Genomic DNA, 23153 nt, shown 5'->3' with positions numbered 1-23153 from the left:
AAAGCCCCTAGTGGTGTTATTGGGTTCAAAACCACTGAATGACTTTCCACCTAGGATTCAAAGATTTCTATGAGGGCTAATGCAATTCTCTTTCAACATAGAACACATACCAGGGAAAACACTCAGAGCAGCAGACACTCTTCTAGAGCCCCAATTGAACGGCCACCAATAGAAGAAGAAAAGTCTTTAGAGGCAGATGTCAAAATCTACATTGACCTTGCTTGCATTGGCCTATCTTCAGCAGAAGTTCTGATGAGAAGATGAATAAGGACGCCTTTATCTGTGGCACGAATACAGCTTAAGCATAAGTGGCTTGAACTGAAAACATTTGAGAATGGGATGTTGAAACAAAAATTCAGCAGCCACAAGACTTCAAGTGTTGGCACAGAACAAAAGCACTATCTGAACTGAGACCAGAGAACAAAGTGTAAAGCCGCTGGCAGTGACTCACGTGCATCATTACCATCCTCAGGGCTGACTGTTAGGAAACATGGCACAACCCCAAATTGGTTGTGAGCTCTATACTTAGATTTCACCAACCAATCATCAAGTATAAAATGCTCAGGCACTATAATAGCCTTCACATGGAGTCACAGACAGTCGCCTTGGAAACTCTGATCAGTCTTGCCACCCAGGTGAGCATGCCTTTGTGACAGATGGCCCCTTATACCAAGATTCACAGCAATATTCAGGTCACTCCCAGTCACAAAGGACCAGTCACTTACCCCAGATTAATTGCACATTAGATCTTACATCAAAGACAAAGCTTGCAGCAAATCCTATAATAAACTATCTAAATATTTATTAACTAGGAAAAGGAAATGGGAGTTATATACAAGGTTAAAGCAGGTAAACATATATACACAAATGAGTTGCAATCATAAGTTTCGAAAGTAATAGAAGCTTCTATCATAAGCAATCCCTATACGATCTCTAGGGCTAACCCAGGCTAAGCACAGAGAATCTCTTGCTTATGCCTAGTAAACCTTGCCCCCCAGAGTCCAAGCAGCATAGAAATCCCGTTCCTTCTTGTTAGAGCTTTTTTACCCCTCTCCTCCATTGTGCTCTGAGCTGCAAGCTCAGCTGACGGGAGGAATCCACTTGTATGACTCATCTTCACAGGGGGAGGGCAAAACAACAAATGTCTTTTGTCCTCTTTATCATCCCACAATAGTTCCTCTAGTGTCGATGGACCTTTCCTGTTGCAGATCAGCACTTCACACTAGTTTATGTCTCTCTCCATCTGGTGACTTACATAGTCAGAGAGGCGTACAATCCAACTGCTCAAATAGTACCTTGCAATATGGGCTACAAATGTTATAAGTAAGATTAATGCATTCAGAAACTCACAAGCATTTGATAAAGTCTAAACACTAAACACATTATTATAACACTATACCTATTTTAACACTACTAACACACAGGTGAGCCAGACTGATTCCAGCTATGTATTTGTCAGGGTTCCCTTGATGCATGGGGACTTTGGCATGATCTGGCCAGTATCACACACAGTTTGGCTCAAAAGCTCCCAAACATTTGGAACTGTTCAGAACTTATCAGAAACTCCAAGATCCTACCTAGTGGAGCCACCGAAAGGACTTATCTGGAGGAATCAGGTTCATCTTCAACATTTCCAAACACAACGGAGAGAGGATCTGGGACCTACAGTACACTGTCAGGAAGTGAGTCCCCTCCACAGGGAACTCCACACACAAACTCAACAAATGTGAGAACATGAATGGAAGACTGATCAGACCCCCTCAAAGGCTTGTTTTTTAGATTATTGCTCAGGATTATTTAAATACAATTGATAAGGGGACATAGCTTTACAGATTTATAGATTCCTAGGCCAAAATGGACCACTGTGACCAATTATTCTGACCTCCTGTATAATACCGCCCATAGAACTTCCCAAAAATAATTCCTAGAGCATATCTTTTATTTTAAGGAATCTGAAGTTTATTTTGTCTCATTGTATATGTGTGTGTGTGTGTGTGTGTGTTTGTTTATAATTTAAGTTTTGACCTTTTATTATAAAATAAGGGAGTCATGGAGAGTTTACAAAGTTCCTGGTCCTCCACATTACCAGATAGGACCAGGATGTGTTGCAGCAGGTAGCTTAATAAAGGTAGGAACTTCTGGGCTGAGGAGATCAATAGTTTCTGCTAAAAGTATCGCTCTTTGTGTATATGTTCTCACTCTACCAAGGACCACCCAAAGAAGATACTCAGTGAGATACTAGAGAGAGAGAGAGAGAGAGAGAGAGATGGTCGTTCTAGAGGCTCTCAGCCAGGGTGCAGGGTAATAAGATGTAATATAGTTCTCTTAAAAACAGTTTGTTTCCTTTATTAAAATGCTACATTGTGGCATAAACCTGATGGTTTAACTGTATTTAATTAAATACCACCCTTTTATAGGGAAAGTCAGACAGAATTTATTCTAAAATCCATTAGAACTTAATACAGAGTGTCCTTTCGCGAGGTTTTTGGACTCATCCTTCAGAATTCTATGGCAGGGACGCAATTCTCTATTAAATGCTATAAGACGGGTAAAGAAACTATTGAACTGTGATCATTTTCTATTAAACTCTATAGGACTTTTTCCACAAATGCAGTTTTAAATCATTCGTCTTTTAAATTCTGAATTCATTGTTAGTTTTGTTATAGCATTTTAAACAGTGGTTTAGACTCACTTGAACAATGCTTATTGGTCATACGTGTCCGCCACAAATAACATCAGTAGCACAGAGGAGCCAATCTGAATTCTGCACTAACTGGAGAATGGAGCTTTGCATGTGCTAGACTAAGTGGTTCACTTTCAAAGTGCTATTATCATTGCTGTAGACTGCATTTGGTTGCTTAGTAACCATCCTTATCGATGATGCAAGTTTTCTCCAGTTAACGTTGTAAATGGAGCGCACGTTTATTTTTCTTTCGGCAGTTGTATCAGGGGAAATTATTTTATAAAATCACTCCAAAAGGAAACATCTTTCTTTGTCTAGGCAATAGTTTTATTGGAGTGCTAGCTGAGGCACATATGCAAATACTTCTGAAAAATCTGATTTTAGAAAGCATTACTGAGCGGTACAATATTCATAGCCCTATTGTTTGGCTGGTATTCATTGGAAGAAGAAAAATGAATTTCTATGCAACTGGGAAAGCATATCTGTTAAAGAGCTAACAAGCAACAAATGGTAAAAAGAAGGTCTCTGTAATGTTTCATTAAAACCACAGACATTACCATGTGGACAGTAGGCTGCAACTCATTAGTAAATGGATTCTATCTGTGACAGCCTTCCAACCCCAGACTTTGCTGATTACATTTGGCTTTTAGGCAGTAATCCCAATGGAAAGTGATTTATTTCAGTACTCGATGAGTTACTCCATAGATGGTAGTGATGAAGACATTATATTGACATGGGTTAGTAGTTGTAGGCATTATGGAAGAAGTGAGTTTTCAAGGGGGATTTAAATGAAGACAGGATGGGAGCCAAACACATTGGGATGATGCTTAAAGCTTACAAAGCATGTCCCATCCATAATACTAAAGCATTTTACAAAGCTGGATAAGAATTATTATACACCAGTTACAGATAGGAAAACTGAGGAACATGTAGGTCATATGATTTTCCCAAGGGCACGCAGTGAGTCAGTGGTAGATTGACTAGTCCTGTACCCTATCCACCATCCCATGCAACCTCCCGTGGATAGGGAGATCATTCAGGAATAAGAAGGAGCATGGAAAAGAAATGTAGATGAGAGAAGGAGAAGGAAATGAAGGTGGGGTTGGCAACACTGGGGGTGGGGGGGTGGGAATGTAACGTGATAAGAAATGGGAGCAGAGATGTAGTCAGTGGTGGAGATGAGGAAAGCCTTAAATTCCAGGACTGAGGGGACTAAAGAACAAGAGTATGAGCACTAATATGTACAAATAAATTCAGGCTAATGTATCGTCATTGCCAAGAAATGTCAGGCAATGTAGCTATGACGATCCAGAAAATGAATGTATTTCTTAACTTCCATTCAAGAAATACCCAATCTTAATGGTAAAAAAGAAACCACACCGGTCCTTTAAGATATTTCTGACATCTGTACCTCAGCCGTGGTCCTCTTGCTAGACTTAGGTCCCGATTCTACAGCCTGATCCAGGAATGGATCCTTGCACACTGAAATCCATAGGCATCCACACAGGTGCAAGGGCCTTCTTTGTCAGTGTTGAACTTTCACCTCTGTAGGTGGGCAATCACTTTTACATTCTGATATTAATTCCAAAAATGCAAAGTTTCCCCATCACAGTTCCCCTCAATAACACCAATTAATTACTTCTCATACACGCAGTTTCCTGGTGGTCCCTACCTTACAAAGTAAAGCAGATTGCCTTAACCTATTCGAGCCAAAAGCTGTTTTTAATGACATTCAGATCAGCACTTAAAGTATCACACAGGACAATCATAACTGGAAAACTCATTTCAGGCTTCTCCCCATTATCCTCCCGCTTCGCCATTCTTGGGGCGCAAGTATCTAGGGCCCCAATCGAACTCTCACTGAAATCAATTAATGCCTCTCCGTTGACTTCAATGGGAACCAGCTCCAAATTAGTATCAAATCTTTGCTCTGTAGGTCTGGTAGCATTTAACAATGAACTTCAATTTCAGAGGTAGAGCCAACCTTCCATGGAGCAGGAATTACAGGGATTTCAGAAAGCTGCCTTGTGAAAACTCCCACAGGAAACTCCCTCCCTAGCCCAGACCTTGAAACAGGTTCCAGTGGCTAAGTCTGCTGGCAGTTTCTCTCCATGACATTCCATTTGCGGAACTGTAAAACTCATGACACATGATAAATCAACAGACAGAAAAATACTCTCATAAGCCTAAAACCAACCACATCGAAACCAAATCCCAAAGGCCACACTACCTCATCCTCTTCCTCCTCAAAATTCCTCTGGCACTTACCCTTCCAAGAATACTAAGGTAAGGAATGCAGATTGAGCTGAAGTGGCGGCAACTCACAGTTGGAGCCACGGAGAGGTGGATCTTAAAGGGCTTCTCCACCCAAAAATAATATTGGGACCACAAGAGCCACATCTGGAGATTAGACAGCAGTAGGGAATAAGAGGAGGTGTTGGACGCCAGATCTGTCCCCAGAAACAACAACATGGGTCGGAAGCAGGGGCTGCTGATGGAGCAATTGTCCAAAGCTCCTCATTTAGTATCAATGTAGTTCTTGCTCTGAGTAGAAGAGGAGAAATCAAACCGTGGTCCAGTGAGAATAAGTAACCTTCTAACAAGTCTAAATCATATATACAAACATTTTCCCTGCAGTCAAGTAGGCTTGGTACATCCAGCAGTCACATGCAACCGGTGTTGCAAAATGTACAGTGAGCCAGCCGTGACCTTCTATTGATTTCAGTGGACCAGCCATTTAAAATGGCAGCACGAGGCCCTGCCAGGGAGGTTACGTTCACAACTTTTCTACATGAAAACAGTAGGCTATAGATTCTACCATACATCTATAAATTAAATACAGCAAAAACTCACTCTGTGGTTGCGGAACTGCAAGTCTCATGCAAACTCAGGAGAATATTTGATGTCTATAGAAAGTGTTGAGTCCATTTTCATTGAGAATAAGAGTATGTCTACAAAGCAGTTAAAATGGTGCTTCCCAGCATGGGTAAACAGAGATGTGTTACCTCTGCTCACGCTAGTGTGCTAAAAATAGCAGCGTGACCACAGCAGCATGGGCGGTGGCTCAGGCTAGTCACACAAGCACAACCCCACCCGACCCCTGGGTATGTCCTTGGGTGCCTAGCCCAAGCTGTGCCCGGGCTGCTGCGGCCACAATGCCATTTGTTAGTGCACCAGCTGAAACAGAGCTAGTGCGTGACCATCTACCTGCACTGGGAAGCGCCGTCCCAGCTCTGGTGTGACATACCCAAAGTTTCTCTACCCCTTATTTAAGGCTCTGGAATACAGCAGATGTTCATGTACGTACAGCATGATAATGAGACAATATCAATATGCTTGTAATAGTGAAAGCAAAAGGGCTTATTTCAGTTACTAGCTAATCATAGCAGAGATCTGTAACTAATTGCAAGAATAAGTGCTACTAAACCTCCAAGAACTAGTGCTATCATTTATTATTTTCAGTTCCAGTCTCCTGTTTGGAGCATGAAAGTTCAGCCGCTATAAATCAGAAACGTGATATGATTGCTGCCAACTCGGTTGACAGTATTTGCTCAGTGATAATGCCCTTTGATACACAAAGCGGCATTGTAGCTGCAGCTTTTGCAACTGTGCCTGCCAACTTGAGGATTTTTTGTCACTGAATGACAGATGAGAAGTTACCAGAGCTTGGAGAAGAGTGTCTGCTATTGATCTCATTTATTCATGGAAAGAGGGGCAGTATGTTATATTATTACATGATCATTATGGGAAATATTAAACAGAACGTAAATGTTAACTGTTGTAGTGGCACCCAGAGCAAAAGGAGGGGCTTCTCTTGATTGAATGATTAAAATTTTACAAATCTAAATGAATAAATAGGTCAGAGTAGAAGAAAAAAAGATGAATTCTGGAGATACTGGAAAGGGAAAAGTGACCTTCCTCTTAAGCACCTGGTACTAGCCACTCTCAGAGACAAGCTATTGAATAAGATGGACCACAGCTCAGATCTGGCATATTCCCATGTAATCCCCAAATTCTCACGTAAATTATTTGGGGAAACTTTTTATTTTCCAGTTTTTGATGTGCATACTTGAAGTGACTTAAAGCACTGTGTAAACCTAGAATGCGAAACAATGATGATGATAATACATCTGAAAAATATAAATATAATAAAATTCATCTTCATAGATACTGGTGGATTTGAAAATAAAATAGCCCAAAGTTGGTAGCAATTCTGTACTGCTGGGTTATTTCAAATACCCACTTTGCATTGGTGATAATTCTTTGAATATTCAATTCTCATTTTATAGCACTCAGCAATGATCTGCATGCTTCCTAGAAGATAATGAAAGGCACAGATCCAGATTCTGAACTGCCATAAAGTGGTTTATCCCCATTGACTTTAATGGAGCTATTTTGATTTACACGAGCTCTGACTCTAGCCCATAGTATCTGCCTGTAAGGTAGTGTACTTACCATCCATAGCACCCCCTTATGTCAGGGTGAGATGCTGCTAGGGGTTCTCATCTCTCGTGTCTCCTAATGTCCATCTGCCTCTCACCAGGGCTTCTGTGGCTCAGTCCTCCAGCCAAATCACATCCAGTTCAGGCTCCTTCCAGGGTAACAAAAAGGTCCAATTGAAAATCCAAGCTAAACATTCAAATAATAATTATACTGTTTTCGGGCTCTATGGAAGTGCTTTTACTCACCCCACCTCAGAGCCTCCCCCGCAGGAGCCTAACTTGCTCCTGCAGCATTCTTCCTTTGTTGCTTCTTGTCTTTTCCCTCACTGCCTCCCTTCTGCAGGGACTCTGGCAGCTTCCCATGGGATCTCCCTGCCCTTTGTCAGCCCTACCTCAGGACTTCCCCCACAAGAGCCTGTGCTGCTCCCTTTGGGGCCTCTTACATGACTTCCTGACCGTTTAAGCCCTATCTCAGGGCTCCCACACACAGGAGTCTGACCCTGCTCCCTGTGGGTTCTTCAGACTCCCCCCCCTCCCCAACTGAGTTCACCACTTTGTTTGTATAGTTTTTTCCTAACCCTTTCACAGCTTGGATCCCTGGGAGCTAGCTGCTAGGTCACAGACTGAGCTGAGCCTGATTTGCCTCCAAGGGCAGCCAGCCTGTGACACGCCCCAAAGAGGTGACAATCTAAATGTTTCATATGACCCTAGAAGCGTTGGTATCACAGCACATACAAACACATGGTTACTCAGGTTAGCCAAAGTCTCCCCTTAGTTATACTGATGCATTCCCATTGAAAGTAACATAGATGTCTCAGCGCAACTAAGAGAAGAATTTGTCCTATAACATTAAATGTGCTAAGTATCAGAGGGGTAGCCGTGTTTGCCACTTTTACAGATCCAGACTAAGAGTCCTGTGGCACCTTATAGACTAACAGACGTATTGGAGCATCAGCTTTCGTGGGTGAATACCCACTTCGTCGGACACATGTAGTGGAAATTTCCAGAGGCAGGTATAAATATGCAAGCATGAATCAGGCTAGGGATAACGAGGTCAGTTCAACCAGGGAGGATGAGGCCCTCTTCTAGCAGATAAGGTGTGAACACCAAGGGAGGAGAAACTCCTTTTGTCGTTGGCTAGCCATTCACAGTCTTTGTTTAATCCTCAGCTGATGGTGTCAAATTTGCAAATGAACTGAAGCTCAGCAGTTTCTCTTTGAAGTCTGGTCCTGAAGTTTTTTTGCTGCAGGATGGCGACCTTTAAATCTGCTATTGTGTGTCTAGGGAGGTTGAAGTGTTCTCCTACAGGTTTTTGTATATTGCCATTCCTAATATCTGATTTGTGTCCATTTATCCTTTTACGTAGGGACTGTCCAGTTTGGCCAACGTACATAGCAGAGGGGCATTGCTGGCATATATTACATTGGTGGACATACAGATGAATGAACCAGTGATGGTGTGGCTGATCTGGTTAGGTCCTGTGATGGTGTCGCTGGTGTAGATATGTGGGCAGAGTTGGCATCGAAGTTTGTTGCAGGGATTGGTTCCTGAGTTAGAGTTACTATGGTGCAGTGTGTAGTTGCTGGTGAGAATATGCTTCAGGTTGGTGGGTTGTCTGTGGGCGAGGACTGGCCTGCCTCCCAAGGCCTGTGAAAGTGAGGGATCATTGTCCAGGATGGGTTGTAGTTCACTGATGATGCATTGGAGAGGTTTTAGCTGAGGACTGTATGTGATGGCCAGTGGCGTTCTGTTGGTTTCTTTCTTGTGCTAGTCTCGCAGCAGGAGGCTTCTGGGTACACATCTGGCTCTGTTGATCTGTTTCCTTATTTCCTCATGTGGGTATTGTAGTTTTGAGAATGCTTGGTGAAGATCTTGTAGGGTTGGTCTCTGTCTGAGGGATTGAAGCAAATGCGGTTGTACCTCAGCACTTGGCCGTAGACAGTGGATCGTGTGGTGTGTCCAGGATGGAAGCTGGAGGCATGAAGGTAGGCATAGCGGTTAGTGGGGTTTTGGTATAGGGTGGTGTTAATGTGACCGTCACTTATTTGCACCGTGGTGTCTAGGAAGTGGACCTCCTGTGTAGATTGGTCCAGGCTGAGGTTGATGGTGGGGTGGAAGCTATTGAAATCGTGGTGGAATTCTTCCAGGGTTTCCTTCCCATGGGTCCAGATGATGAAGATGTCATCAATGTAGCGTAGGTAGAGAAGGGGCATGAGTGGATGAGAGCTGAGGAAGCGGTGTTCTAAGTCATCCATAAAAATGTTGGCATATTGTGGGGCCATGCGGGTGCCCATAGTGGTGCCACTGGTCTGGAGGTCTACGTTGTTACCAAATTTGAAATAATCGTGCGTGAGGATAAAGTCACAGAGCTCAGTAACCAGTTGTGCTGTGGCATCATCAGGGATACTGTTCCTGACCTCTTGTATTCAATCAGATATTAGGAATGGCAACATACAAAAACCTGTAAGAGAACACTCCCTGGACACACAATAGCAGATTTAAAGGTAGCCATCCTGCAGCAAAAAAACTTCAGGACCAGACTTCAATGAGAAACTGCTGAGCTTCAGTTCATTTGCAAATTTGACACCATCAGCTGAGGATTAAATAAAGACCGTGAATGGCTAGCCAACTACAAGAGCAGTTTCTCCTCCCTTGGTGTTCACCACCAAGCTGCTAGAAGAGGGCCTCATCCTCCCTGATTGAACTAATCTCGTTATCCCTAGCCTGATTCATGCTTGCATATTTATACCTGCCTCTGGAAATTTCCACTATATGCATCTGACGAAGTGGGTATTCACCCACGAAAGCTTATGCTCCAATACGTCTGTTAGTCTATAAGGTGCCACAGGACTCTTTGCCATTAAATGTGTTGACTTTGCAGTTTGTGGAGACTGGTGTCAGATGATGCTTAACAGTGTAGAAATCCCACTCTTGCAGAACTTTTGAAAAGACTGAACTACAGCTACAGCAGAGTTATACTTTCAGTACCAGCCGCAATGGACAGCACAAAGCAAAGCAAACTCAAGCCTTGCAGATGAGTTCTTAGTACCATAGTACCAAACCAACACATCAGCCATTTTGATACTGGACATTTGCTCCAAAAATGAATGGCTTACATAAGAATATAAGAATGGCCATACTGGATCAGACCAAAGGTCCATCTAGCCCAGCATCCTGTTTGCCGACAGCGGCCAATGCCCCAGGGGGAAAGAACAGAACAGGTAATCATCAAGTGATCCATCCCCTGTCGCCCATTCCCAGCTTCTGGCAAACAGAGGCTAGGGACACCATCCCTGCCCAACTTGGCTAATAGCCACTGATGGTCCTATCCTCCATGAATTTATCTAGTTCTTTTTTCAACCATGTTATAGTCTTGGCCTTCACAACATCCTCTGGCAACAAGTTACACAGGTTGACTGTGCATTGTGTGAAGAAATACTTCATTTTGTTTGTTTTAAACCTGCTGCCTATTAATTTCATGTGGTGACCCCCAAGTTCTTGTGCTATGAGGAGTTATGAGCAAATTAGTTGAAACAGTAGTAAAGAATAAAATTGTCAGAGACATAGAAGAACATAAATTGTTGTGCAAAAGTCAGCATGGTTTCTGTAAAGGGAGATCATGTCTTACTAATCTATTAGAGTTCTTTGGGGGGTCAACAAACATGTGGACAAGGGGGATCCAGTGGACATAGTGTACTTAGATTTCCAGAAAGCCTTTGACAAGGTCCCTCACCAAAGACTCTTATGTAAATTAAGTTGTCATGGGATAAGAAGGAAGATCCTTTCATGGACTGAGAACTGGTTAAAAGACAGGGAACAATAGGAATAGGAATAAATGGTAAATTTTCAGAATGGAGAGGGGTGACTAGTGGTGTTCCCCAAGGGTCAGTCCTAGGACCAATCCTATTCAACTTATTCATAAATGTTCTGGAGAAAGGGGTAAATAGTGAGGTGGCAAAGTTTGCAGATGATACTAAACTGCTCAAGATAGTTAAGACCAAAGCAGACTGTGAAGAACTTCAAAAAGATCTCACAAAACTAAGTGATTGGGCAACAAAATGGCAAATGAAATTTAATGTGGATAAATGTAAAATAATGCACTTTGGAAAAAATAACCCCAAATATACATACAATATGATGGGGGCCAATTTAGCTACAACCAATCAGGAGAAAGATCTTGGAGTCATCATGGATAGTTCTCTGAAGACGTCCACACAGTGTGCAGCGGCAGTCAAAAAAGCAAACGGGATGTTAGGAATCATTTAAAAAGGGATAGAGAATAAGACGAGGAATATCTTATTGTCCTTATAGAAATCCATGGTACGTCCACATCTTGAATACTGTGTATAGATGTGGTCCCCTCATCTCAAAAAAGATATACTGGCATTAGGAAAGGTTCAGAAAAGGGTAACTAAAATGATTAGGGGGTTGGAAGGGGTCCCATATGAGGAGAGATTAAAGAGGCTAGAACTTTTCAGCTTGGAAAAGAGGAGACTAAGGGGGGATATGAGAGAGGTGTATATAAAATCATGAGTGGTGTGGAGAAAGTGAATAAGGAAAAGTTATTTACTTGTTCCCATAATATAAGAACTAGGGGACACCAAATGAAATTAATGGGTAGCAGGTTTAAAACAAATAAAAGGAAGTTCTTCTTCATTCAGTGCACAGTGAACTGTGGAACTCCTTGCCTGAGAAGGTTGTGAAGGCTAGGACTATAACAGTGTTTAAAAGAGAACTGGATAAATTCATTGAGGTTAAGTCCATTAATGGTGATTAGCCAGGATGGGTAAGGAATGATATCCCTAGCCTCTGTTTGTCAGAGGGTGGAGATGGATGGAAATCACTAGATCATTACCTGTTAGGTTCACTCCCTCTGGGGCACCTGGCATTGGCCACTGTCGGTAGACAGGATACTGGGCTGGATGGACCCTTGGTCTGACCCAGTCTGTCCTTTCTTATGTTCTTAAATAATACTTTCTTATTTATTTTCTCCAAAGCACTCATGATTTTATAGACCTCTATCATCCCCCCTTAGTCGTCTCTTTTCCAAGCTGAAAAGTCCCAGTTTTATTAATCTCTCCTCATACGGAAGCCGTTCCATACTCCTGTGTATTTTTGTTGCCCTTTGCTGTACCTTTTCCAGTTCCAATACATCTTCTTTGAGATGGGGTGACCAAATCTGCACACAGTATTCAAGATGTGGGCATACCATGGATTCATATAGAGGCAACATGATATTTTGTTTGCTTGTTGATACCTTTAGTGATTCCGCCTGTTCTTTAGGCATCAGTTCCTTCCTGTTACTGTTTTAAAAGGAGGAGTCAATTTTGGGAGCGAGAGTTAGTTATTTATACTGCCATCATCAGCGGATATTGGTCCTTAGGCTGATATACCCAGACAAGGAAGAATCCCCCACAGCAGAGGATGGGGGGAGCAGAATCGTCCTTCTCCCTCTCCCCGATTTGCTGCTTGGGTTGTACTGAACATGCTCAGTATCACTGCTGAAGCCAGTTGCCCTCACTCTGACCCCCCCCCCCCACTATCGGCAGGCATGGGTCACCTCTGCCCCCCTGCATAGGGGGATCCTCCCATAGCAGCTCTTACACCATCCCCTTTGTGGCTACTGTGGTAGGGTTATACCCTGTGCTTCCTGGCAATCTTCTGATTGCCAGCTGAAATATTGGCCCCCGTCACAGCTCTTGGCAGATGGCAAAAGATAGAGCAGCCCCAAAGAAATCAGAGCAGTGCACAGCCAGCCCAGGATGGAAAAAGCACAAAGGAATCTTAGTGCCACCTTTGTACCTCCTAAATTGTGCTGTACTAGTGGCTGTTGCCAAAGATCTGGTCTTATATCTTTATACAAGAATACCCTGTATGGAGATTTGGAGGACACCATATTTGTCATGCTCTGACTCTTGAAGAGCTTTGCAAAGCAACAAGTGAAATCTCATTGGACCTTATTTTGCCACAGTTACGCTGAGTTGTGCCTTTCTCCATGAGTAGTCCCACTGGTTTCAACAGAACTACTCACAGAGTAAGATACTACACAGCATGAGTAAGAGTGGCGGGAAAAATGAACCAGTCATCCTACGTACACTGCAACATCACACCACCGGCTTGCATGTAATTCGTCTATGGTTGTTCCCCTTTGTCATAAATATAAAGGGAAGGGTAAACACCTATAAATCCCTCCTGGCCAGAAGAAAAACCCTTTCACCTGTAAAGGGTTAAGAAGCTAAGATAACCTCACTGGCACCTGACCAAAATGACCAATGAGGAGACAAGATACTTTCAAAGCTGGAGGGGGGAAAACACAAAGCCTCTCTTTCGGTCTGGGTGATGCTTTTGCCGGGACCAGAGCAGGAATGCAGGTCAGAACTCCTGTAAAGGGTTAATAAGCAATCTAATTAGATGTGTGTTAGATCCTGTTTTGTTTAAATGGCTGATAAAATAAGTTGTGCTGAATGGAATGTATATTTCTGTTTTTGTGTCTTTTTGTAACTTAAGGTTTTGCCTAGAGGGATTCTCTATGTTTTGAATCTGATTACCCTGTAAGGTATTTACCATCCTGATTTTACAGAGGTGATTCTTTTTCTTTTTCTTTAATTAAAATTCTTCTTTTAAGAACCTGATTGTTTTTTCATTGTTTTTAAGATCCAAGGGTTTGGGTCTGTGTTCACCTATGCAAATTGGTGAGGATTTTTATCAAGCCTTCCCCAGGAAAGAGGATGTAGGGCTTGGGGGCCTGGGGGGAGGGAAGACGTTTCCAAGTGGGCTATTTTTGATAGACGCTTGGTGGTGGCAGCAATAAGGTCGAGGGACAAAAGTTAAAATAGTTTGTACCTTGGGGAAGTTTTAACCTAAGCTGGTAAAAATAAGCTTAGGGGGGTTTTCATGCAGGTCCCCACATCTGTACCCTCGAGTTCACAGTGGGGAAGGAACCTTGACACCCTTCCTCTAACCTTTGTCTTGTTTGTCTGTCCTTAGATTCTGAGGTCCTTGGAGCATGAACTGCCTTCCTTGAAAGCTCCTAGCACATAGCAGCCACTACCATTGCTAATCTTGGATCGAACAGGAAGCAAGTTCTGGAGCAGAGGAGCCCTGCTGACAGTCTTTTTAAACTAGGGGGCTGTCCGCTTGAACATCTCTGCTGATCACAATTACCCTCAAGTCACAGTGGTCGAGAGACATGATGAGCTCTTATGAAGCCAGAACCCAAACCATTTGTGGCTTTTATAAGTTAATAATACCACCTTAAACTGTGCCCCAGAATCAATTGGCAGCTAGTCCAGATCATGAAGCACTGCTGTGATATGCTGCCCATATGAAATGTTGCTTAATAAGTGGGCCACAGAGCTCTGCACTTACTGCAATTTGCCACATGTTTATAGGCAGAATCGCCACATAGAATACACTGTAATAATCCAGTCTTATGGGGAGATCAGCATGGGTAACTGCAGCAAGGTCCCCATCCATAGGACAAGGCTATAATCTTCTCCCCAAGCATAAATGATATAAAGTGCTCTTGGCAACCGCGGCTCCCCCTGGGTCCAGAAGCAGCTGGGGTCGCACCAAGCCCCGCAGATTTTGAGCCTAAGCAAGCTAGAGATTTCTCCCCCATCCAGCTTTTGTGACTATTTACATGGGATGGAACACTCATCCGCTAGTCAGAATCACTGTTATTTTTAATTCACCCATTGTATGATCATTAATTACACCAATACCATGGGGATAGGTATATAAACCTGAATAGAACAGAACGGAGATTCTGCAAAAAATACACACAGGTTATCTGCATAACCCTGCACAAGTCTGAAGACGCTGGGGGTGAAATCCTGCCTCTGCTGAAGCCAGTGACTTTAAGGGGTCCAGGATTTCATCCCAGATTTTTTTTGTGAATGAGCTTTGTTAAAAATGTGGGGGGAGGAGTGTATTTTTAAGCACAGGAAAAGCCTAGCCGTGTTTGTTTATTTGTACTTATGCACTGAACAGCGACCACGTTAACTCAGTGGGCCACAACAGGGAGCATGTTCTGTTGGCTGTGCACATTCACAAAGCAAGGCTGCGGAGTGGGGCCACAGGAAGCTCCACATCCAGGTAGCTGTGAGGCCATGCAGATGGGCTGTGTGCCTGAGTATGCCGTGCAACCTAGCTCAGGGGCAGCCTTCCCAGCATGGCTGCAGAGGCCACAAGCTACACATCAGGGCTATGCAGAGATTGCACAGGTGTCCTGTGCCCAGCCCCCCACATTGCAGGAGGATTTCATCCCTCCCAGTCTCCTGCCTAGTGCTCCCCTATGGACAGGCAATTTACTTGGCCTATTCACATGGCCAGATAAATTGTACTGCCCTTGTGCTACTTGGTCATCACTAGAAATGAGACTCAATCAACGGAATTCCCAGAAGAGCACAACGTGGCCCAAAGAACGTACTAACAGTAAGGCAACAGTGGACAAACACATCCTGTTCACTTGACTAGCAAACCAGAAAGCCACAAGCAGCAGGTGGCTTAATATATTTGCCTTCCCTCTTTACGATCCCAGCACTTGTATTATTTCCCCACCACATAAATAACCTTTATTTACATGCCTGTCTTTGCAGCGTATGCAAATGCTAGATGCAGACAGAAAACTGTACACATCTGAGTCTCTTTTCCTGTGACATCAAGTACATTTGCTCAAGGCAGTTTCCTAGAATAAGAGATCTGCATCAACCCTTCTTATGCCAGCTAAAGAAAATGTTGAAATACGTTTCTGAGAAGAAATTCTGATTAAGCTAAGCTGATCTAAATCAATAAATTATGCCAAGGTAGTCAACTCCTGATTATCCAAATTGTAAGGGTGATCTCTGTATTAATTTATTATTAATCAGGAACATGCTTACAGTTTACAATACCAAACATAATCAGACAATCAGTAGGAAGGCAGTCAGCGGAACAGGGGAAAAGGCTGGCAGTTTGTTCAACAGGGAGGTTCAGAGCATGGGGATTCTACTGTATTTAGAGGTTTTGAGTGATGTATCAAATGAGATAAGAACCTGAACAAGGATACATTTGATATACTTTTTCAAGCTTTCAAAGATTCATAGATTCCAAGGCCAGAAGGGACCATTGTGATCATATAGTCTGACCTCCTGTATAACACAGGCCATAGAATTTCCCCAAAATATGTCCTTTTGAACTAGAGCATATACTTAAAAAACAAACAAAGCCCACATCTAATCTTGATATAAAAATTGCCAGTGATGGAGAATCCACCACAACCCTTGGTAAATTGTTCCAATGGTTAGTTAATCTCACTGTTACAAATTTATGCTTCATTTCCAGTCTGAATTTGTCTAGCTTCAAATTCCAGCCATTGGATCGTGTTATACCTTTGTCTGCTAGACTGAACAGCCCATTATTAAATATTTGTTCCCCTTTTATATAATTATAGACTGCCAGCAAGTCATCTCTTAACCTTCTCTTTCTTAAACTAAATAGATTGAGCGCCTTAAATCTATCACCATAAAGCAGATTTTCTAATCTTTAAATCATTCTCATGTCTCCTCTCTGAACCCTCTCCAATTTATCAACATCCTTCTTGAATTGTGGAAACCACTACAGGGCACACTATTCAGCAGTACCAGTGCCAAATACAGAGGTAAAATAACCTGTCTACTCCTACTCAAGATTCCTCTGTTTATGCATCCAAGGATCTCACTAGCTCTTTTGGCCACAACATCACAGTGGGAACTCGTGTTCAGCTGATTATCCACCATGACCGCCAACTCTTTTTTGGAGTCGCTGCTTCCCAGGATAGAGTCCCCCTTTTCGTAAGTATGGCCTGCATTCTTTGTTCTTAGAGGTACACATTTTCACTTAGCCCTATTAAAGCTTGCAGCTGAGCATCTCAGAAACGTTTTGATTTTTAAAACACATGGCATTTGTTTGACAGCATTTAAGCAATGATTTTCTCTTGTTTTCTTCTTTTACAGGAAACAGAGCATCCTGGATCAGCAGAATATATGGCGGAATGGGGAGGAAACTGCAGAGCAAAGACCACCACATGATTAAACGCGCTCAGTCATCGATGGAACTAAGTGTTGTGGCAATAAATTATTTTCCGTTCTGACCGTGCAAGAAAGGCAAACTTTGCTGGAGAGAGCTCATAAGGGGTGGGTCAGATGACAGAGGAGAAGGCAAGGAGGACAAGAAGGAGAGCATTCAAGTCACTTTTTTAAGCTGTCACATGAAAGCAGAGCCTACAATAACAACTAGACAATTAGAATTGGTGCACATTTGCAGCTGGCAAAACTAACAACCCTTCCTCTCCCCTCCCCCACCCCCTGCACACAAACACACACACACAGAAAGAGAGAGAAGAGGGAAATGGAAGAAATAAATTACTAAACCAAATGATAAAGGGATTGTTACCATTCTTGCCTTACCCTTCATGAGCTGCACTCTTCCAGCATGCCTTACCACATTGCTGTACCATACACCATCAGGACTCCTCAGGGGCTCCCCAGTCTTCTCGTGGGCAATTTAGGGTGGGTGCAAGTTATACTTCTTGAGTGCCTAGTGACAGCCAGCGCAGGGTCTGAACCTGATAACATCAGTATCAATGGTAGTTTCAGCCCTGATTTGGCAAAGCACTGAAACACATGCTTACCTTCTAACTCCATCCCTAATCAGCAAAGTGCTATTTACTTCAATGGAATTTATGCACATGCTTAAAGTTAAGCATGCACTGAAGTTTGCCAAGTGGGGTCCTCTCTCATTAACTTTAATAGGAACTGCATTTAGACCCTTGGAAGAGCAATACAGAGATGTTACTGGTGTTGATACTTGTGTAACTTCAGATGGGGAACTGAACGTGGCATTTCCAAATTTGTAGGCCAGTCACAATTAACTGCCTAGTTATACTACAGCCAGCTGCGAGGGGAAGCTCTCAGAACTTCTGTATCTCACACAGGCTTTAGCAGCTCAGGTTTTTTGCTGTTAACTCATTAGCTAATGAAAAACAAGGCAAAATTGAGAAAGGATGGCTTAGCGTTTAGGATACTAGGCTGGGATTTGGGAGACCTGAATTAAATTCTCTGCTCTGCCATAGACTTCTTGGGGAAACTGGGGTACATGGGCGACAGGTATCGCAGGCCAGACAGCCAGGCACGGTACTGCCCATGCTCCACCCAGAGGCCCCCTCTTGCTTCCCGCTCTTCCCCCCTGGCCCCAGCCCAGGATGCTCCTCTTCCCACCCTTGCTTAGCCTCTCCCCCAAAGCGAACAGGGGCTGGGGCTAAGGTGAGCCAGCCAGCAGCTGGGACTCAGGACAGCTGGGGCCGGTGCTCGGGCCAGCCGGTTGGGGCTGGAGCTGCCTGGCACTGGGGCCACCCAGCACTCTGGGGCTGGGACCATCCGGTACTCAGGCCGCCTGGCACTCCAGGGCTGGGCCGCCTAGGACTCAGGCCGGCTGGGGCGGGACTCCTCCTGCCACGGTGGGGGATCGGGGCTACAGGGGAGGGGCCTTGGGCAGGAGGGGTGGGGCCAGGGTCTAGCCTCCCCAAAGTGGGGCTTCACACACCACCCATGCTTGAGTAAGTCACTTAGGCCCAGATCCACAAAGCTCTTTAGGATTCTAACTTCCATTGATTTCAGCAGAAATTAAGTGCCTAAATACCTTTGAATCTGGGCCTTAGTCTCTCAAGGCCTCAATTCCCCAGGAATGCACTTCTCTACCTCACATGGGTGTTGTGAAGATAAATACATTAAAGATTGTGAGGCACTCACATACTATGGTAATGGGAACTATATAAGTACCTAGACAGACAGTGCTATATTGACTTTGTGACTGAAATTCTGGGGAAATATTATCAGTTAATAGATTTGTCAGCTTAGGGTAGATTTCTTTTAACAATGCACTTCTTACTTTTTCTTAACTACATATATTATGGCAGGAGTCACCTGTTACATGTAATCTTACAACTTATTTTTCTTATTACACGAGTAGCATGCTGTCTTTGAAGGAACACTGTATTACTCTTTCTTTGATGATGTCACTTTTCCTGGGAAGCTGTTGAAAGCAGCAAGAGTTTGCTCTTTTCTTTAATTGCTCTAGCTTGAGTCAATTCCTGCAGAGTTGCTTCCTGGGAACTGGGCATTGCTTTTTGGGCTGAGATCCCTGAAGGAGCTTGGGTGCTGTTTATAACCTCTCTGTTCAAGGATTGGTATATATAGTGTAAATAAACAAGTTACCCTAAGGCCTTGTCTACATTACAAAATTAAGTCTTCCTAAGTTTGCTCAAAATATAGCCACCACAGTAAATACTGCAGTTTTTCATGTCCACACTACCTTCTTTCTCACAATGGCGTGTTTCCTCACCAGGAGCACTTACACCTGTGCCAGGCTCACAGCTGGAGCCCCTCTGCCCCAAGCTGTCAGTCCTTCAAAACTGGGTGACTGGGCAACAAAAATGGCAGATTAAATTCAATGTTGATAAATGCAAAATAATGCAAATTGGAAATTCTAATCCCAACTATACATATAAAATGATGGGGCCTAAATTAGCTGTTACCACTCAAGAAAGAGAATCGTTAGGAAAGGGGTAGATAATAAGACAGAAAATACCATGTTGCATCTATATAAATCCATGTTATGCCCACATCTTGAATACTGTGTGCAGATCTGGTTGCCCCATCTCAAAAAAGATATATTGGAATTGGAAAAGGCTCAGAGAGCAACAAAAATGATTAGGGGTATGGAACATCTTCCATATGAAGAGAAAGTAATAACACTGGGACTTTTCAGCTTTGAAAAGAGACGACTAAGGGCGGGATATGATAAAGGTCTATAAAATAATGACTGGTGTGGAGAAAGTAAATAAGGAAGTATTACTTACTCCTCATACCACAAGAACTAGGGCACACAAAATGAAATAAATAGGCAGCAGGTTTAAAACAAACAAAAGGAAGTATTTCTTCACACAACGCACAGTCAACCTGGGGAACTCTTTGTCAGAGGATGTTGTGAAAGCCAAAACTATAATTGTGTTAAAAAAAGAACTAGATACATTCATGAAGGATGGGTCCATCAATGGCTTTTAGCCAGATTGGGCAGGGATGCAAAACCAAAACAATGGAACCCCCTACCCCCAAGATGACAGGTTGGGGCAGGGGGGTTCCAACTGTGAGCCCTGCGCAGGGCTGACAGGCAACAGGCGATGTAAGTGACACAGTGACTACATGGACACTGCATCACCCTAACTACATCCACCTAAGCGCTATGCATCTGTCAGAGGTGGCATTATTAGGCTGAAAGAAAAGGAGGACTTGTGGCACCTTACAGACTAACCAATTTATTTGAGCATAAGCTTTCATGAGATACAGCTCACTTCATCGGAATAAACTGGTTAGTCTCTAAGGTACCACAAGTACTCCTTTTCTTTTTGAGAATACAGACTAACACAGCTGCTACTCTGAAACCTGTTATTAGGCTGGTGTAGTGGGCAACTTACATAGCGGGAGCAATGCTGTAGTGTAGATGTTCACAGAGTTAGGTTGACATAAGCTGCCTATGTCACCCTAGCTCTGTAGCGTACACCAGGCCTAAGAAAGTACCCACACTCCACATCACTTATCTCTCCTCCAACAGAAAGCCAATCTGCAAGGGCTTAAAATCTCCTATCACTCCACAGAGGGCCAAAAATATGTAGATTAACAGGAAATGTTTATTTGATATACTGGGAAAATTAAGCAGGTTTGTGACCTTGCATTTGAGACTGTCTCATTAATGTGTAGAGAATCTTTGTGTTGCTTTTTCAGAAAGAGATTTGTGCTGCATTTACATTTGGAGAGCATAGATTTTTCCCAGCTGCTGCCTCTGTGGTGCTGTCTGTCTGATACAGGAGCTGCTCCACACAAGCTCCCAAAATGGCAAAGCACCTTTTACCAATTATTATTACATTATTATCTATATTACAGTAGTGCCTAGAATTTCCAATCAGGAATCAGCTCCCCTCCCCATTGTGCTAGGTGCTGTACAAAGAGAAAGGCAGAAGGATACAGCAAAGACACAAGGAAGTGGGAGGACAAGGTAACAGTGAAATGATCAGAGTTAGTAAAATAAGCTGTGGATGGAGGGGATGAGCCAGGGCTTGGTAGGGCAGACCTTACAATGAGAGGGTCAAAGGAGTCAAGAGAAGTATACAATAAGAACATAAGAATGGCCATACTGGGTCAGACCAATGGTCCACCTAACCCAGTATCCTGGCTTCCAACAGTGGCCAATACCAGATGCTTCAAAGATAATGAACAGAATGGGGCACTGTATCAGGTGATCCATCCCCTGGCATCCAATCCCAGCATCTGGCAGTCAGAGGCTTAGGGATACCCAGAGCATGGGTGACCGATCACTTTGGCTAATAGCCATTAATGGATCTATCCTCCATGAATTTATCTAATTCTTTTTTGAACCCAGTTATAGTTTTGGCCTTCACAACATGCCCTGACTACAAGTTCCACAGGTTGATTGTAGAGTCAATGACTGAGACAATTGAGGCGAGAGAGCAGAGAGAAAGGAATTTAGAGCACAGGAGTAATCAAGGCATTCTCTAGGAATTATTTTGGGGAAGTTCTATGGCCTATTTTTTGCAGGAGCTCAGATTAGATTATCATAATGGTCCCTTCTGGCCTAATAATCTCTGAATCTGTGGATATTGATGGGATGGCAGTCAAGAAAAGGCTGGCTAGTTGGGGAAGGAGAAGGAGGCAGATGAACAATGCTGAAGGGGACACAGGGATAGTCAGGCAGGTAATTCAGCAATGGAGAGTGAGAGAGAGAGAGCTGATCCAGGGCTGCAGGCTAAATGGGGAGAGGAGGGCAAGGAGACAAGATGCCAGAGGTGCCAATGGGAACTTTATATACACACTATTTTGAGTTATACACATTTACCTCCTGTTCTAAGAGCCTTGATAAAAAAAATCTTCATTTTTGCCTCCTTGAATGGAAAGTTTGTGTCAGCCAGGAGCTACTGTACGGAGAGAAGCAGGGCACACATACCAATAAGGGCCTGATCCCTGATCCCTGTTTTTACAAAGCACAAGAAATATAGATCTGTACACAACTCAGAAATGTACTTAAGGGTTGGTTGGTTTGTTTTCTTCTGTGATCAGAGGATCTCTGTGTGTGTCAATAGCTACTGATATAGCAACTATTATGATAGAGAGATGGACCCCACCACCACTTCCACCACACACACATAGTTACACCTCTAGTGCAGTGGTTCTCAACCAGGGTAGGCCATGAGCAGGCTTCAGGGGGGCCACCAAGGAGGGCCAGTGTTAGACTCACTAGGGCCCAGAGCGGAAGGCCGAAGCCCCACAACATGGGTCTGAAGCCTGGAGCCCCATCACCATGGGTTGAAGTCAAAGCCTGAACAATGTAGCTTCGTGGGGGCCCCCTGTGGTGTGGAGCCCAAGGCCATCACCCTGTTTGCTACCCTCTAATGCCGGCCCTGGCTTTTATATGCAGAAAAAACAGCTGTTGTGGCACACGTGGGCCATGGAGTTTTAGAGCATGTTGAGGGGGCCTCAGGAAGGAAAAGGTTGAGAACTCCTGCTCTAGTGGACAGACGTTTGTATCTTTTCTGACAGAGAAGAGACAGCATACCTCAGTATTGGCTAGATATTATATACACCACAGCCCTGAGTCGTGGGCATGTGTAGGAGGAAATAGGGCAAAATAGGAGGAGAGGTGCTTGTGAGTACAAGACCCATTTTTCCCCATTCCCCTCTCCCCCAGATTTTTGCCCCCTCTGGGCCTATCTCCATACTTTTGACTTTGCTGCACTTCCCTTCCCCCATGGTGTCCCTAGCCCCTGTTTGCCAAAAGCCGGGAATGTGTGACAAGGGATGGATCATGTGATGATCTCCTGTTCTGTTCATTCCCTCTGGGGCACCTGGCATTGGCCACTGTCAGAAGACAGGATACGAGGCTAGATAGACCTTTGGTCTGACCCAGTATGGTCAATCTTACATTATATTCATGTTTCC

The sequence above is a fragment of the Lepidochelys kempii genome, chromosome 1, assembly GCF_965140285.1.
Source record: "Lepidochelys kempii isolate rLepKem1 chromosome 1, rLepKem1.hap1, whole genome shotgun sequence".
NCBI lineage: Eukaryota > Metazoa > Chordata > Testudines > Cheloniidae > Lepidochelys > Lepidochelys kempii.
Note: the sequence above shows the minus strand (reverse complement) of the source record.